The sequence below is a fragment of the Bradysia coprophila genome, chromosome II, assembly GCF_014529535.1.
Source record: "Bradysia coprophila strain Holo2 chromosome II, BU_Bcop_v1, whole genome shotgun sequence".
NCBI classification, from domain to species: Eukaryota; Metazoa; Arthropoda; class Insecta; order Diptera; family Sciaridae; genus Bradysia; species Bradysia coprophila.
The window spans coordinates 12,713,147-12,732,817 of record NC_050735.1 but is presented as its reverse complement, the minus strand read 5'-3'; the positions used below and the strand labels follow the sequence as shown (position 1 = coordinate 12,732,817).

General features: G+C 34.7%; 1 protein-coding gene across 8 annotated transcripts in view; it reads left to right on the top strand.

Moving 5' to 3' along the window:
* The window catches only part of LOC119073799 (high affinity cGMP-specific 3',5'-cyclic phosphodiesterase 9A), an 84,838-nt gene that overhangs the window by 2,333 nt on the left and 62,834 nt on the right, over window positions 1-19,671 (top strand). For 2 of the 8 annotated variants that reach the window (XM_037179598.1, XM_037179561.1), the window contains exons 1-2: window positions 6,640-7,191; window positions 12,439-12,519. The exons of 2 other annotated variants lie outside the window; for them this stretch is intronic. The gene's annotated coding sequence lies outside the window, so the exon portion shown is untranslated. Of the gene's footprint in view, window positions 1-6,639; window positions 7,192-12,438; window positions 12,520-19,671 lie in introns of those variants that run through there. 4 more of the 8 variants (XM_037179590.1, XM_037179542.1, XM_037179617.1 and 1 more) reach the window with 2 other exon arrangements.

Here is a 19,671-nt window from a genome sequence, read left to right as displayed (position 1 = left end):
TTTCAGTATAAATTTAAATTCAAATGCTCCAACGACGAATATGTGTGTACTGTTTGAACAATTGTTTGAAACTTGAATTTATTCTATTCACATCATACCGACAGACTCCAGGATATGATATAAGATTACGATTTTGATTTTTATTGGAATCACTTCGCTGATACAATGACACAATTGTGTATAAGATGTACGGATGTTATATAGATTCGTGTGTATACGTGTACAATTCCAGATCATCTTGAATTTATATATATTCTTATATCGTCGTCGCTTGCAATACAAATAGAAATATAAATCAACTTTTCAATGTAAAATGTATGAGAGAGACTAAAGTCGATGCTAGTCGTCTTCTTGTGCAGAGATTGGAGATTTTTTTTCCGTTCTTTATGTTTTCACATTAAAAAGTCTGTTTATACAGTCCCGTGTTTGTCTCAGTACAATAGATAAAGATATCGATTTTATTGCATTTGAGTGCTTAAACAGAATTGAATTTGATGAAATTATATATTATTGCAAATATTGATATAAAAGCCGTTTTGCCAATAAATCAGTTTGAATATATCGCCTTTTATGATGGTTGTGAACTACTTGTGTGTGTGCTTCAGTATTTTTCTTTGAAATTTTGTTGATAACTGCATAATTATTGACTGTGAATGTCAATAGAATTGATAAAAAGTTGTAAATATTTTTACTGATAAAATATATATATTCAGCTAATCGGGGCGGACTGAACTATATCTTTCAACGGCATTGACAAGAACAAGATTGATTGTCAGTCATTCATTAAATTCATTAAAAAATTGTAAGATGCCATTTACCTTCGTGTATATCACAAGTTTACTTTAATTAGTGTCTCGTTAATCTTGTCGCTGAAGCCCGTTGATCAGTACACACAGGGTGGGAAAATCGCTGTATGGTTTACGATTGTATATATTAACGACATGCAGTTAATGTCAACGAAATTTGTGTCTAAGATGCATTATCAGCTGGTCTACTCATACAAACACACACTGGGTTATACGTGAACGTGTTTATTTGGATTTCATAGTCACACGTTCTCGATATTATATCATATATATCAGCTGGTATCAGCTGGTAAAACAATTGAAACAAGCTTTTAAGCACAAATTCGGTTGAAATTAACTGTAGAATACATTATAAGTAAAATGGTTGGTGAACCCTAAAAGGAACACATTTCCAATTTAAAATATTGATTTCATTCGTTTCATGCTCAGATGCATTTGCATTCGTTTTATTATGTACGAACTAATGCTACAAACGTATTGACAACTTTGAAAGTTCAAAGCGAAACTAAATGCAAAGAGTTCTGCATTTCACAAAAATGAACATTTCGTAAAACAGACAACTAAATTGGTATTTATGAGCACTCCAGCGTCTTTGTTTGGTAAAGGAATTTAGTTAAATTGATGGAAGTTTGCTGAAATTTTATACAAAATTTATCCGGTATGTCTCCATAAACCAATTTACTGGAAAAATCCATGAAAAGACATGGACATAACGACTTAACGCTACAAGGCGGCAAATGGTATTAAGCAAGCTCCGTAGTAGAACGTTCGATTAGATTCTAGGTACTAGAATAAAGCGGATTACCATTGCCCTGCTCTTTACTTTTGAATTAACAATCCAAAAAGGCCTTGGGGCTAGATCATTACTGTACTAGATTCTGTTCTTACGGTTACTCTTCGAGAGCCTTCCATGACAGAAATATTTTACTTGGCCAGTGGTAAGCTAAGCGACAAGCCTAGTGTCACGATGTACCAGGAGTGAAGGTAATAGAAGTCGAATACCGGTTCTTTCAACAATACTTTTGCCTGTCAACTATGAGAAAGCTCTTCACTCAACTTCACTTGACCCAACGATCCAACGGTTCAAATTTGTCTGCGATTGAGTTTGGAACTCTTCCACTAGTAACTCAATCGAGTAGTGGAAAGCCGTTCTTTATTTGTAACAGTCAAAAATTTGACTTTTTAATTGCATGTGTCATTTGTTGATGTCACCTAACTGCAATTTCTTGTGGAATGTATATTCTGAGGACATTTTCACATTAAATTTCAATATAGAATAATTGATGATCCACTGAAGTAGACAAAATCTTCACAGTTCATGATCAAATAAAAATCAAATCACTGTGAGCCATCCATACTTTAACATTAAATGAACTCATCAAAGTCCAGACGCTTTTCCGCCAAGTTAATTGACCGTGACCGTAGTACTAATGGGAGTTAATAAATTACTGCACGACATTGTAAAACTATCTTAAAAATAATCTCATTGTCAAGGTAACAAATAATGCTCAACCTCACAGAGACATTTTTCATTATTTATTGACGTTGCAGTAGTTTAATATTTAAAAACTTTTTACAGCAGCGTCACATACCTGTCTAATGACTATTCCCATTTGGCATAATGTCAAGGTAAAATCAAATCGAAGTCTTGGCTAATATAGTTATTCAATTAAAATCTTCCCTTCTATGTTTGACATAACACTGTCCAAATAGTAGCTGATTCATTATAGCTACAGGGTTCAGAAATAGTTTCGGTTTTATCGAAACCATTTACATTGTACAGCCTTGTTTGATAAAGCTATACGATCTACGTTGTTTGTGTTTTATACCTACAGCGATTACAATCGATTGAGACAAAGTTGTTGAATATGTCAAGATGTAGTTCGATTTAAAATTCACGAACCCTCTGTGTACATTGGTGTCTTATCTTATCAGCATATATTTACATTGCTTAATTGTGGACAAAAGTTTTACGACGTATATTTGCCGTTGCAAGCAAGTATAATAAAACTCAAAATAGAGAAGAAAAACCTTTTGCAAAAGAACAGACCTGAATATACTTTTATCAGTTAGTAGGAATTTATTGCACCAATCAAATTTTGAAAAAAATGAATCTGCTGCAACTGTTGTCTAAATGTTCTGTGATTACTTAAAAGGCACATTTGTTATCATGCACTTTAACTGGCCATATTAATCACGGTCAAGTGGCTAAAGACAATGAGATGTTTGTGACAAATTGTCGCCATTCAATTTACAAGTATCAAAGTTCAGTTTTTTAGCTTCACCAACATTTAACTGAGTAAGGAATAATAGTCGGATCCGGTTCAGTTTGACCTGTTTAAGTTAGTTACATAATCCGGACTTAGTATGTTGAATATGATCCGGAAAAACCACAAAAACGTTATTCAGGTTTCAGGTTTCAAGCTAGGATCAAGTGCTAAACAAAAACCCTGAACCAGACCTTGACAAGTTCAGGTTTTTAACTCCAGGTTTCAAGGTGACACAGCTTTATGCTCGATATCCCTCTAGTGGAACATTGATTTGATTTATTATGGCAAATTAAAATTGAATTGACTTCTTCGTCGAGCAAAGTATAAAGACACTGAAGGTAAGGTGTTTTCTTCAAGTAGGACCGTAGGAAACCTGAAGAATCGCCACAAATTTATTCAGTACGTCATTCTTTGCGCTCTATTTTCTGATGTAATAAGTTCACTCTCGTTATAACAGTAAACATCTATGATATGTCATACACGTGAATTTGATTCGAAAAATTTAGATCGATGACATTCGTAATTCTATGATGAGATTTACAACAATTTTTATTATTTAACACAAAGAACTCTAATAAAAAGGTGGTGTCGAGCTCATGATCATTCCAACATGACTGGTCATATATTTTTGTGGTTCCACGCCGCCTCTCGGCTTGAGAGTCTAGAGGAGGACTATTTGATTTAACATGTAAATCACTCTTAACATTGTCTCAGACATTCGTCCTTCTTATTACAAACAAATCAAGGTTTTAGCCTTCTTACTTTCAAATTTATATTTTTATACTTTCACCAATTTATTATTTTTTCGAAATTCGAACGGGAAACAAACAACAGCTTTTGCAGTTAACGAGATCAAAATCTAATCCAGAAAGTTTTTAAACTTGAGGGTGGGGTCAAGTAATTCACGTCTTCAATTTCAAAAATTTTGTAGCATCGAAAACTGATTGAAAACTGCCACCCTACAAAAACGATAGGTACGTCAAAATAAACAGTGATGCGTTTTATTTTGAATTTCGAAGCGCACTTACAGTGATAATTGGTAAAGCTAAGCTTTGCTAAGAATCTAGTTCAAGCCTTAAACGCGCCCAAAATATTCAAATTTTCATCGTGATAAAAGTGAATTTTATGATACAACTTTACAAAAACGATACGTCAAAATAAACAATAATGCGTTGTGTTTTAAAGTTGAGGCGTATTTCCGATGTTAATTGCTGTATCTTAGAACAATTTCGATTTTTATCGAAAAATTTCTCCTAATTTTTCCTTAATTTCAACTAACAATTTCCTTATTTCTCCTTATTTTTGTGCTAAAACCTCCTTAATTCCTTAATAAAGAGTCCAAATTTAGAGCTTAGGCCGCCACTACATTTGGGCTTCCAAACAGTAAATTTCCCTCTTTAACACTTTGCCGGTTACTGTGACTTGTCGACTTGTCGGCACCCTGGAAATCAGTAAAGGAGTCGAAGAAAATTTTTTAAATTTTTTAAATTTTATTTGGAGGTAACCCTCGACTCCTTAACTACTTTCCAGGTTGTCTAAAAATCCGGAGTGCGCATTATTCTGCAATGTGTTAATGAACTGACAGCGCTTAACCTGTTAACCTGACAGCGTTTCATTTGTTGCATCAAAAATAAACGACAATCTCTGACCAGTGCGGTCTTATATATCAAAATGCATGTACAGAGAATTGAAGTAAAAGATTTGAATTTAGTCGATTGAAAATACTTTGATCGAAAGAAGTTATAGATCAGATGAAAACATTGTTGATATGACAATGTATGTGAATTCGAATGTTCGTTCAAGGTGCTTTTACGGTTTGCAACAAATTAAAGAGATCGAAAATGGCTAGGTTGATGTCTCTATTATACACTTTAGCTTTAAATTGTACACCGAAACTTTTCTGACTATTTGCTTCGATAAAGTTTTTACTAATTTCCTAACTCGTGCTTCCTTTCCGTTTTCCTACGCCTTTGTATGTGGGAGATTCTCCTAGATATTTGTTTACTTATCTTAAGTTGGTAATTAGGAAATGCTACCGATAACGCTTCACAATAGTCAGCCGTTACGATGTGTTAACAACTCATAATTACGCTACTGACCAGTCCATTATCACTGGCGGTCCAGTAATCTTATCAATTCCAAAGACCTGATCAAATGAACATTGAATGACAGTTCTTATGTCTTATCAACTTAGGAGTACTAGTACAATAAAGATACTAGCTCATACGCATGAACGCATGTATCACCTCAAATCAGATCAAATCAGATCAAATCAGATCTTTCACACAAGAAAAGTTCACTTTTTTTTGGTTTTTGATCACCTTCTACTGGCTTAACATAAAACAATTTTTTATTCAAAGTGGTTTTGGCGTCAACACCTTTTTAAGCACATCGAAAAAGGATACTGGGAATGGGTTCAATGGTTGTTCTGAATGGTATGTATAGTGGACGTCAGTGAAAAGATATGAGTTTGCTTTAGCTGATTTATCAGCAGGCCCACTCGTACAAAAATTGTTATTCATTTACCGATGGAAGAAAATAGGAAATTCCAACAATAGCGAAAGTTTGCAGAGAGAGCGGAACAAGAGCTTCTAATCACGGAATTTCCTATTTACTACTCCATGTCACTAAAGTGTCCACTCCACTCAACAAAAAGTACTCCATGAGAGAGCAAGCTGTTAAATAAACAAAGAAAATATTGAAACTAAGGAAACTAAGCATAACCGTCACAAAAAGACATTTCCCAAATAAAAAAAAATCGGTTCATGTATATCTCTCCTCATATGTGCGAGGTGTGATTAACCGTTTTCCTCCACGAAACAAAAACCATAATTTCTTCAAAACAAAACCAAAAGTGACAGTTCGGTGGAGAAAATTTTTACTTGCTCTCCTGTCAAAGCAGTTAGTAAATAGACATTCTCTCCCCCGAACTGTCATCAGACATAGCGTCAACAAAAGGTCATTTTCTCATTGTTTGTAGGAAAATTCAAATCCGAATCCAAATTTCACTGACGTCCCCTGTAGATCTTCCAATATCGAAAGTAAAAATATTTACCACTTTCTTGACTGTCTACTCTACCAAATTTTCCACCCGATTGTTATGTGTACCAACAGACAGCATTGTTGAGTCTGTCATTGATTGTTGAGTCCGAAGACGAATTGCTAACCCGATTGCTACAAAAATCATAGCATACATGAATGAATGAATGAATGAGACTATCAATATTATTATTTATGAATTATTCACATGATACAAATGAGACACTGCAGATAATCACTGCTGCTTTTCTCTTCACCAGAAAAGTGTATGTAGAGACTGAATAAATATTTATATCTGTGTGTTGTGCGTGAAGCAAAAAAAAAAAGCAGAACGTTTAACAAAATTGTGTACACAACAATAAATACAATAATATCAACTCCGACCATGTAACGTACAGTGAATCTACCGAGCGTCATACACACAGTGTGTGAGGCTAGGTCTCGCTCTAAAAACTGATAAAGCAAAAGTGCATTCGAGTTCATCAAGTTTACAAATGTATGGTCGTTATTTTTCAGCTTAGTTATGTCAGTCTTAGCACATCCACAACAACGGTGCGATGTGTGCTCAAAATATGAAAAGTGCTTTTTAATACTGCGAACCATAATATATATTTAATAGCAATTTAAAACATGATGTGTTCGGTCAACTTACATTTACTTAGACTGGATATGCAATTTAGTTAATGTGGAATGTAGTAAAAATCGACCGTTAAATGCATAAATATTTACAGATTTCATGTTTTCGGAACAAATATTTGTTTTTAAATCGTGTAAATCAATTAAGTGAATTATAAGTGTTTTGAGTGATTAATTTTCACACCGAACAAAATAATCAGATACTGTGTTCCGTTCCGTATAAATGTGTGAACCGTGTTGTGTTCGGTGTGATGTACTCGTTTATAATTTTTGTTGTAAATAAGAAAGAAATTAAATTTAAGAATAAAATTTCGTTCTGAAATTGGCACACACACTACACACAGGCTACAACTTCGCCTCGTACGTATACGTATATTAATATAAATATATATTGTGTGATGAGGAGAACTAGCTGCGGCTTTTGTTGAAGAGAACTAAATGTAAGATAAGAATTAAATAATATTAAATTAAATAAAATTAAGTTTTTTTTTCTGTGTGAAAGAAATGCGTATTGAGTGGAATGTGAAACCGGATTTACAAAATAATTAAATAACTTCAGTAGAGCTGGTATCGGTTCATTTTGTAACAGGGTGATTAGCCGGTGATTTATTCCGAACGTCTCGAAAGAGACATTATACGTGGAAACCGTTACACAGCTTAATTTAAGCTCAAGGTTAAATGCCGTCTCATGTCCATGATGATCACCCTGTACACGATAAATAAAGATGTATGACTATTCGGTGAGATTATAGAGCATTAAAGTATCAATGAAAATTGGTGTGTAAGACTGTGTGTATATGAGTGTCCTGGTATATAAAACACTTTTCGTATTTAAGCTCAACCGTTTGTATCACAGCGGATATTATCTTCTTCTTTTTGAGGCGATAGCATGGGCTGCCACATCAAAGAAATTTTTATTAATCAAATTAACGAGATAATCACAATAGATTTTTGTAGAATCATTTCATTATCAATTCGTGACCGTTTTATTAATAATCTTGAATTGTCCGTATACAGAATGAAGATGCATCATTCGTTTGCAAGGTTTTTGTTTCACTTTGTACGCTCGAAAAGCGTTCCTAATAATTTGAATAATTAAGACGGAAAATTATACAGTGTCGGTGAAATGGTTTTTTTTTTTTTTAAAACATTTCTTCTGATTTTTTGTTGCGGATGTTAAAATTGTAAAAAAACGAGCCGTCGGAACAGTATGAGCGTTTGCTGTGACTGAGCCCCGTACAAACCCATATATCTATTGCGAATGTGACCCTAGTGCGTCTGTCACCCTACTTTGACCGTAATGCTATTGCGCCCGCCTGTTAATGTAGTTAAAGTAAAATTATTATGAATTGTGTACATCTCAGAAATTGCGCATAGCGCAATTACGAAGCCCCGTACGACGTTCCTTTCAAATGTAACAAAAATTTCAAATAGCCCTAAAATTTTAATACCGAGGACCCATTTTTTTTTAGACCCGTACGAAGTACTGGGGTCTTATAGGTTTACGCATGCGTTTGTAACACGTCGAATTGGACTCCCTGAGTAAGGGGAAACCTATTGTGGTTGTCTAGAGATGCCAAATCCGCGAAAAAAAAATGTCCGTCTGTCCGTCTGTCCGTCTGTCTGTCTGCACGATAACTTGAGTAAAACGCATCCGATTTTGAAAATTCTTTTTTTTCCCGTTTGGTAATGTCAAAAGACAGGCTAAGTTCGAAGATGAGTGATTTTGGATCGACCCCTCCCGAGCTGTGGCCCAATAAGTGCTTTACGGTTTTTCGAAGATATCTCCGGACATTTAAACGTTAAACTTGTAAGTGATACGTCAAATAAAAGGTATTTACAATACCGATCGACAAAAAAAAAGTTTATGGAAATCAGATGACCGACTCGTGAGTTAGACCCCTTGGTGTGGAACAGGCACAGGGCGGCAAGCAGTTTTTGCTTGTAGGTCGGCCACATTTGAACATATTTCGTCTGTTTTAGCTTTATTAGATAGGTATTGACCGTACCAATCAGGGAAAAAATTTATGAAATTATGTTCTCCGGAGCGTGAGCTAGGTCTCTTGGAGTGAGCTCTTATCTGGCTACTCGGAAGTACAGTGAACGTGGTGTATTTTGACAATATCTCGAGTAAATTTTGACCGAATTTCATGAATATTTTTTTGTTTGAAAGGTATTAACGAATGTAAAGCGTCGGTACTATTTCCGGTCTCCTAACAAAATGGCTGCCGGCGGCCATATTGGATTTTAGTAAAATAGAAATATCTAGGGAAAAATGATACTTAGAGAGTTTCTGTTAACATGGAAATAATTTGTTATGTGTGTGGGGTTTCAGGGATTCCAGCTATATTGAGCTATATACAGGCATATAGAGCTATATAATAGCATATATTTATCTGTGAAATGTTTATTTATAGTGAAATATAGTTAAATATAGCGGTATATAGCTGTTTAAATAGGAATTTATGAAATTTGTCTTCGTACGGGACTGTCTATATTGCCTCCGGCAATTTAGTTGTATATGATAACAAGGCAAAGAGTGGATAATGTAAGTGATTTTAAAGGGAGAATAGTTTTTCAGCAGAGAAGAAAATGAAGTAAGAGAAATGAAGAGTTTCACATTAAAGGCTTTTGATACGAATAGGTGTTTCGTACGGGTCGGCGTTAGCTATGTTTTCAACAACATTCTATTCGGCCTTTGATTCCCTTTCAAATGTAACAAAAATTACGAAAAACGGATGAAATTTACTCGAGTTCTATGTAAAATACAGATAGGGCCCAAGTAGCGGCCTTAGTCCAAGGACCCAAATTTAATTTTTTTTCAACAACATTCTATTCGGTGTTAGACTACCTTTTAAATGAAACAAAAATTAGGAAAAACGGATGAAAGTCACTCGTGTTATATGCAAAATACACATAGGGCTGAGAAGAATTTTACTTTAAAAACCTTTTTTTTCCTGGATTGGTATTGACAATACCTATCATTTGCTGTGCCATTTACGTTTCCATCGTTTATTTTGCCATAAATATCACCAAAAGGCCTTAAATCACTTAGGTGGCCCTAACTCACGAAGGGCCGACCCGAATATGGCCATCTCCGAACTTAGCATCACTATTTCGACTATGTTTCAGGGATTTTTGAAATCGGATTTAATTTACTCAAGATATCGACGTGACGGACAGACACATTTTTATTGCGGATTCTTCATCTATGAACATAGGCAAACACTTTGCCTTTACTGTCTGCTTCGAATTCCATCAACTACACACGGCATCGTAATCCTATGAGCCCCTTTGTACTTCGTACGGGACTAAAAATTCTTTCCTAACAGCCGAAGTGTTTGTTTTATTTTAATCCAAACTTCAAATCGACCGGAAATTGACCGAAAGCAATACAGTTTATGTGTGGATCTGGTTTTTAATTTTAATGTCGATCTGTTTAATAAATAATAATTAATAGAATTCGTCTGACAAAGTTTTTTTATATGAAAATATGCCAAATTACTGACATTTTGTCGATCCCATCCCGAGGGGTACGAATTTTTTATTAAAGGTTTAAGTATGATTAGCCAGTGTGATGGTTGAACGGAGAATTCTCATTAATCATTGTTAATCGCTGATTTAATTATTTATTGGTTTATCAGAGTCCACTCCCCTCAGAGGATTAGAGAATCTCTTTTTGCAAAGTGATTATTAGCAGTGAAGTGTTATTATCTGCGATTTTGTGAATTATATTTGTTCGAAACACATGAAATAGGAAATTATTACTAGGGTTTTTAACGTAAAGCCAAGTATACATCCGGTCGGATGTACATTTTTTCCACACGAGCTGGATTTTGGGGTCAAAATTTCATTTCACCGCCTGGTTATATACTTGGCTTTATGCTTTAGCAAAGTCACTAGTACTCTAGGTGTAGACGGTTTGCTTGAATGCACTACAGCAAAATTTTGAGCGTGACTTATAGAAACTGTTTAAAGCTAAAGATAACGGTGAATTTTGTTGCTTTCTTTGTTTTGTTATCTTAATGTACAAATTTCAATCAATAAATCATCGCCAGCTTTTCTTTGAATCAAGCTTAAAAGGTGGAGGGTCTACAATATTTGTGTGGTGACCCCCAAAATTTTTGAGAAATTTTGGTGTATCCCTGAGGGATCTTTTATTTCTAACCGGGATCCCGGTTGGAGGACGTGGGTATCTCGTATCTATGCGTTGAAAAGATCGGCACTGTTAACGTCAGTTATGGTTAATGCGGTATCGTTGGAAAGCTGATACAAGGAGCAAAATAAAAATAAATTATTGGAATGTCATAAAAAATATTGGTGTGAATGCCGACTTTGTCTTGCGAAAGCGGGCGTTGTATGACCTTCCTAAAATATTAATTTTTGAGTTTAAACAAGTCTCTACCGGTACCCAATCAAAGTTTACATGAAAACGCATGGAAACGCATGGTAATACATTGAAATGCATAGAAACGATTTTATTTCGATTGTGTGACTCGAAATCATTTTTTTAAAATTATGATGTCCTAGAATATTGTCGGGAATAAAGAAACGAAATCGACATTACGCCGTAAATTCCAATTTTTTTGTACCATTAGCATTTCATCCCCTACCGATTACAACCTAAATCAGTTCTCCACCGCATTTCTCGCAATCTGGGTGCATGGTACGAAATATAAATATAAAAATGGAACATATTTCAGGGATGATGAATACTATCTAAAAACATCAAATCTGCTTTAAAATGATTCAAGCCCACCGTTGTTGGAGAAGACTTGGCTGGACAAATTTCATTTTATTTTTGTTGTTGCTTACGCGCTTGACTAAGATAACTTTTATGGTTGCAGAGGTTCGTGGATCGTGTGATTTTCATGTTTTGTTAAGTTACTTGTGGTGCCTGAGTTGCCAAATCACAATCGGTGTTATTAATTATGTTAGTTGTTAAAATGAAGGAAAGTAGTGGGGGATTGAAGTTTTGACCAATTCGACGCAGAACGTTATTCTAAGCAAAAAAATTTTTCTACGATATGCCTCTAAAATGCACAGATTTTTTTTAGAAAACTAATTTTGTTTACAAAGTACGACCCTAAATCGACCCAGCAACCTAAAATGTGCCGGAGGCCATTTCCAGTCTCGATGAAAATAAGTATGTGTAAGGTGTTCTGCAGCAAGAACTACAATTCTGATCAAAAGAATGTCTAAAAACAATGTAAAACCAAAAATATAGGGCCGCTATTTTGTAATTTTCTTATGAGCGGCTGTACGTTTCGAAGTTTAGACGAACTTATAAAAAGATCAGTGCAGAATAATGTTCTCCGTCGATTAAAAATAACTTATAAAAACGTCGATCCCCCATTAGGTCACAACTTGATTTTTCCTTTAAAATGTAAGCAGGGAACTATTTCCATTTAACTAAAATGGAAAATTGTCCACAAACTTTTACGAATTATCAGAATATTGTTTAATATTTCCCTGGTATTTGTTTAAAGCTATTACAAAATGTAAGCATTTATCCGGCTCAACAATTCAACAAGGAAAATACAAAGTAAAAACCAAAACCGAAATTTTACATTACGTTTAAGTAGAATTTCATTCAGCATAAGCACACGGAAGAAAAATCTAAAAACAAAAACCTCAAAGCTAGAAACGGCTGGATGAATGGACGAATGAATACTTATTGATTTTAGATAGTCAAAACCAATGTACCTAAACAACTGATGGTATAATGCAAACCTTCAACGGATCATATAAATTATGGGACCCTTCGGGTAAGTTTGAGAGCGGCGTTATATTCTACACATAAAACTGTGTAGCAGTAGCATATAACATACGATACAATAGAATTGATGAGTGGTGATTATAGTAGCTCGAATTTCGGTAAAGTAATTCAACACCGAGAGGGAATAGACTATGCCAATCATCTTTAACCAATGATGCCATTTTAAAGGTCCTCAATAGTGGTAACTTTATCACTATTTTATTTTACCGGAAACATGCACACATTCAAATGAAAGCATTTCCGCCAAAAAATCGTTTTTTAAATTAACGGTCAAAATAATTTCAGTTTTGTGGTGTCACTTACAACTAACTTCACAACAGACAAGTCAAGAATTTTTGTTTATCTGAATGGCAACATATTTTTGCATGTTTTCTTCGCATTTTACCGACTGAATTAGCATGAAACGTTTTGCAGGAAATTTCTAGGCACATAAACTTAAGGAATTGAACACTGAATTGCATAATCGACACCAAATTGCTTTTAAAAATGAGATTTTCACAACACCCACAATGTTTGACCAAATTAATTTGTCTTTAAAATTATTTCGGAAGATTTGTCCTGAATTCTGTTTAAGACACTAGAAAAAGCACACTTGGAACTATTTTCTGGACGAAATTTAAACTGAATCACTTCGTTTTACGCGAAATACTACAAATTTTCGACACAAACTTGTTTGAGATTAAAAATTTACTGTGGCAATTTGACACTTCATCAAAACAAAATTCAGTGAATCAGTCAAAACTGGGTGAACTGAGTGAACAATACTCACAATACTACTGTAATTGTAAAGTGGCAAACTTAAGACCTTATGTGGAATTTGGGTGGAAAATGGCGCAAATCACATATTTCAGGAATTTATAAAATGAAAAATCTTTCTGGTTTCAAGTTTTTTCGTCAAAAGACGAGACACGGGTATCTTTATTTTCAATTTTTAGCTACTTTATGCAAAAAAATTGAGAGAGAAAGTCATTTTGGCATAGTCTATTATATTGAAATCGTCGGTGCTACACTATATGTGGTGCAGCACTCGAATTCACTGATTGCTTTTGCGGATTTGCATTACTCTATCCAAACTCTATCTAAATCAGGCATAACAAGCTCTACTCTTTCATCAATTTATTAGTCAATTACTACTTTGTGGACGTACCACAAAGCAAACAGCAAATGCTGTTTTACATAGGAACTGAATCGTAGTACTATCCGAATCTGTCTTATTCTCCAAGTTGCGTCACTTTCGTAATTCGATTGCGGTAAGTATTCAGACAATTCTATCGGCAATTGATTTATAAGTATGAATTCAGAACGCCACTAAAAGTCAATTTCTCTTCATATTTAAATCGTGAAAGCTCATCAATAATTTCAAAGATTAAGTCCCACGGCAACCGGGGTATGTGAAGCAGGTTGTAAAACATTTGCTTTAGATATTTGAGGCACTGAAAACTTAGTCCGGAATCACACTGTCAATTTTAAATTGTCAAAACCGACAATTATGGTGGACCTTTCATTGTTTAGTCTATGGCGGGAAGCACACGAGCGCTTTTGCATAGATCGACAATTGTGCTGCGTTTTCCATTGTTATTCGATATTCACCACAGGCTAAACAATGGAAAACGCAGCATAATTGTCTCTACCATCAACGCAAAATTGCTCGTGTGCTTTCGGCCAATGTCGTATATAGAATTACTATGGAAACCGCAGCATAATTGTCCGTATCGGCAATCAAAAATTGACAGTACACAATGTATAGTTACGGCCGAAAACACACTGTCAATTTAGAATTGTTGAAATCGGCAATTATGCTGCGTTTTCCATTGTTTAATCTGTGGTGAATATCGGATGACAATGGAAAAGACCGAATAATAGTGTGTTTCAGCAATTCAACATTGACGCAGTACCGGACTGGCTCGAAAAAGCCCATCGGGGACTCCATGCAACTCAATTTAAAAAGGCCCACAAATTAAAAATTCTCATACAAAAATCCAAAAGGCCCATCGGGAATTCCCCGAATTCACCATATGGCCAGTCCGGGCCTGATTGAAAGTGTTTCCGACCTAATGTGACCATTCATTTGACTATATCAAAATGTTCCCTTTTTTTCGACAAAAGACTAAGACACAAGTTGGGCCGAAAAGACACGAGCAATTTTGTGTTGATGGGTTCGAAACCTATTTTGCTATTACAATGGAAAAAGCAGCATAATTGTCGATGGACAGTATGAATGTTTTTATCTATCATGGAAGGTATACCAAGCTTTTGTTGACTTGCCTTCCGATTAATTGTCTCGCTTGTTGCTTCCAAAGACCGTTGCAAACTAGAAATGATTAAATGAAACTTTGACGCTGAAGCAGAGATTTACTGCTGTTTGTATGGGTAATAAGATTAGCTGACAATAAAGTAGGAAGAAAATTTAAGTTAATGAAAATTGTTAAAGAGCTAAAGGATATTAATCGGAAGCGATCCGGAAATGAGATGAAATAAATACTAAAAATGAATCGGATGTGAAAATGTTACTTGCATCAAAAGCATTGCTTCCAGTGATATCAGTGGATTAGCAAGTATACTTGCGTCACATATCCACTGGTTAAGTGGTTTTCGATTGATGCGTGTAATTTCGTTAAAACCTCAAAAATTTGTTAGTATATCTAACTTGGCTGTTGTAAATATGTGCGGTACAAAATACACCTCACATAGACGACTAATAAACAAAATCATAATTTAGAAAGCTTTATGCTTCAGCTAATTGAGAGCAATTAAAAATAATTGAGTGTAATCTTCGACAAACCCTTTTCTGTATTGATTATTTATGTGCCTTTGTGGATTTTACTTTCTATTTATAGATGTTATGGATGGGTATTAAGTTAGAAATCTAGAGAAAGAATAAAATTGTGAGTGATTCGATTATAACAAGGTGTGTGTATGGAACTTTCACCATTCTCAGAAGTTCTAATTCAGATGTGAGTGAAAGAGATGGGTGATGTGGAGTATTCCGGATATTCCAATATATACGTACCCCGGGAGTATTTATTGCATCAAAGTGTTTTCGAGAAGTATACACGGTTGTCTGCCGGAAGATCACGTCGTCCCTAATTTCGTCACTTTGTCAGACGGATTAGCGTTGGCTATAATCACAATAGGAAAAAATATCGAGAATAGTTACTTGTTCACCAACAGGAACAAATAGGAATTTCCAACAAAAGCGAGTTCGATTCCCTATTTTACCCCGAAGTGAACACAACCGCTTTTCTTCACAAAAGAAACACATCAATTTGTTACACCATTTTTCAAAGCAAAAACAAGGTGACAGCGTGCCTGAAGTGCCTGCTCGAGCATTATCCCCTACGTGTTAACAATGAATATTTCAAAACAAAAACAAATGTGACTGTTCGGTGGAGAAATTTTTTATTTTCTCCTGAGAGAGGAAAAAAAGAGGTGAGAAAATATAAGTTTTCTTCTTTAAACTATCATCAGACGAAGCATCAACAAAACGACAATTTCTCATGACCTTTTGATTGGCTAATCACACCAAGGAATATAAAAACATTGAAGGTACACATAATGTAAATGACGCAGTTTCAACAACATTATTGCGTAAAACTTCACCGATGCAACATAACAAATCTTCACCCGTATTTTTCGTGATACGCTGAGCATTTGCATTACCTTCAATGTTTATATACTTTGAATCACACCGCACACATGAAGAATATGTTTAGTATTCTGAATCATTGTGAGATGTAAAAGCTAACCGACATACTGCGAAACAACAGAGTATAGTGGTTGACTTTCTGGTAGAAGCGACAGTGTCTATTTAGAAATCACACAAATTTCTAAATTTACAACCCTAATAATCCCAAACCATCTCAAACCATCAGACCACGAAACAATATGTGAACAGAAAAATTTCAATATCCTTATTGAACTAATAGCTGTTCTTCATGCTGATTCAATATACATTACTTGTAGCAGAAAATAAGTTAATTTAAGCAAGTTAAGAGCCCTGGAACACATTATAATACACTTCCACTTCCACAGTCAACTTTTTATTTCTCAATTCATTAATGGCATCTCTTCAGTTTCCAATCAATCGCATTACGTTGAGCTGATATATATATATATATATATATAAAGCAACGTATTTCCTTATTTATTTTTGATAAAAAAAGAAGAAAAAATATATTTCATTTACCACTTACAAATAAATCAACGATTTTGTATACTTCCGATCTTTTATGGAAGTTAAATGATTGAAATTGTACGCCTTCTTAAATACTTATCAAATGAGGAAACTTTTTTGATTGATTGATTGCTGGATTCCTTAGAAAAGAAGTAATGGGCATTCGTTAATTTTATTTCGATGTCGTTGATTCGACAATAAGTCATCTTCTTTCCGATGATAGAAGTTTGAAGTATGTCTTTTCGTATCTATAGATGTCATTCGGTAATTATTCAATTGGATAAGTTAGTCTGTATACTAATTGGGTTCGGTTTTGGGTCTGTGTTAATGGTATCTGTGAGTAGTTTTACTTCATTTTGATCCAAACCTATTTTGACTGAAGTGTCTCCTCAACTAGAGATTTGATTCTTAGAACTTTTTCTCGTTTACTAAAATTAATGAACAGGATTGGAGATACTGTGGGACGATATTTCAAATGATTGCCAGGCCAGAAATAATGTTTTTACTGTTTCTACAATAGGGGTGGCCTATTCTACGGAACACGAAGGAAACCTGTAAAAAAAATGTTAGGCTCCACAGACCTCAAAAACTACTTTTTAGATTATGGTGCGGTACAACTTCAGATGATGAAAAATCAAAAACTGAAAATTTCATTTTTTAATTTTTAACCATCTGAAGTTATCTCGGACCATAGCCTGAAAACAGGTTCTCGACAATAGTTTATAGAAATAATGTAGATAAAGGGGTTTCTCAGTACGCATAAGTTCAAAAGTATTCGGTTGGCTCAGTGGTAGCGTGCTGGTTTTACTCCAAGAAAATCCGGATACAATGACATGAATCATGAGACCAATGAATTTTGTGTACAAATATCTAAGTCTAACTTTAGGCGGAGATATAATTAGCACCAGACAAAAATTCTTAAGGGTTGCCAACCTGTAGGCGTGGTTCGGAATTTACATTAAGAATGGAAGCACTCATCAACCAGCGTGGTGTTTTAAGGGTAAATATTCCCAATGCAATACAATACAATATGATGTAGGGTTGAAAAGAAGATGAATATGGATAGGTTCAATGGTCATTAACATTACAAGGGATAAAAAGTTGAAAAATTCAGTTTTCGGGTTAATTTTGTTGATCCGAGGCGAAGCCGAGACCATTAAATATAATGAGATCAAAACGTGACTTTTAAACTTAAAGTTTAAAACTTTTATCCTGAGTTTGTAATGGATTTTAATGTTAGAGTTCACGTAATTCGATGACAAGAACGATTTTCGACCCGCAAGCATGTAAAACATATTTGCTTAATTTGCAGGAAACGAAAGTCAAGAGACGTTAATATATCTCCTATTTCCTTCAGAAATAGAGACTTGAATTTCCTCGACTAACAATTTATATTTTGAAAAATTACACGAAAGGTGTTGATGGGTAGACAAAAACCTCTTGAACGTTCGAGTGGATTCACCTTTAAAAAAATATATTTCACCTGAAAGAACGTTGGTTTTTTTTACGTATTAAAGAGGAAAAAAGCAATTGAGAAGGTACTTGAAAAGATCGCCAGGATTATAACTTGAGCTATGATGAAAACAGCGCTTTCGTGACGGCAAAAACTGGCAAGGAATTCTTTTTCCCTAGTTTTGTATTCAGTTTTTAATTTCAATTTTTCACAAAATAGTTTCTTAGACGCTGTTTTCATATTGATATATTGAATATACATGTCTATATCAACATTTCAATTTAGTATATCTGTCAAATCAAACAAAAAGAAAACTCTTTTTAGCCCCGTACGAAGTACAAAGGGGCTTATAGGATTACGATGCCGTGTGTAATTGATGGAATTCGAAGGTAAGGGCAAAGTGTTTGCCTATGTTCATAGATGACGAATCTGCAATAAAAATTTTGTCTGTCTGCCTGTCACGTCGATATCTTGAGTAAATCAAATCCGATTTCAAAAATTTTTCGCTGAAAGGTAGTTGAAATAGTGAGGCTAAGTTCGAAGATGGACGATTTTGGGTCGACCCCTCTTGAGCTCGGGCCCCATAAGTGCTTTAACGTTTTCCGAAGATTTCTCTGGCCATTTAAAGGCTACACTTGTAAGTGATACGTCAAATGAAAGGTATTTACAATTCCGATCGACAAATTGTCAAAATGCCAAATTTGAACGGATTTAGATGGATTTTGCTTTATTAGATAGGTATTGACCGTATCAATGAGGAAAATAAAGTTTATTAAATTCGGTTCACCAGAGCATGCGCTAGGTCTCTTGGAGCTTATATGTGGCTACTCGGCCGTACAGTGAAGGTGGTGTTTTTTGTCAATATCTCGAGTAAAATTTGACCGAATTTCATGATTTTCTTTTTGATTGAAAGATATTGACGAATGTAAAGTGGCCACCTCCTAACAAAATGGCCACCGGCCGCCATTTTGGATTTTATTAAAAAAGATGTAACTTTGTTAAATTGGTACAAAGAAAGTTCCTGCAAAGTGGAAGTGATTGGTTATGTGTTTGGGGTGTTTTAAGCATCCCATATTTGTATAAATATATTGCTATATTGATCTATATAACAGTATATACAGCTATTTGGATCTATATACTAGCATATTCAACAGCAAATTGTTAATTTATAGGTTTGTTTCAAATAACTGTAAACCCGAACTTTGACAACATGAACGCCGACGATTTCATCCACAGAGATGAACCTCAACGTTAACAAATTTCTTTGTAAATTTTTCGTTAAAAATTTCGTAAACCTGAAAGTTGAGGTTAAGTTGCCTTCTGTGGATGAAATTTGACATTTCAAAATGACCTTGGAACGAACCTATAGTCAAATATAAGTTAATATAGCGGTATTTAGCTGTTTGAATAGGAATTTAGTACATTTGACGTAGCACGGTGCTGTCGGTACTAACTCCGGCAATTTCTATGTACTCGAAATTCTAAATTTTAGGTCAGTTTGAAAGTGTAACACT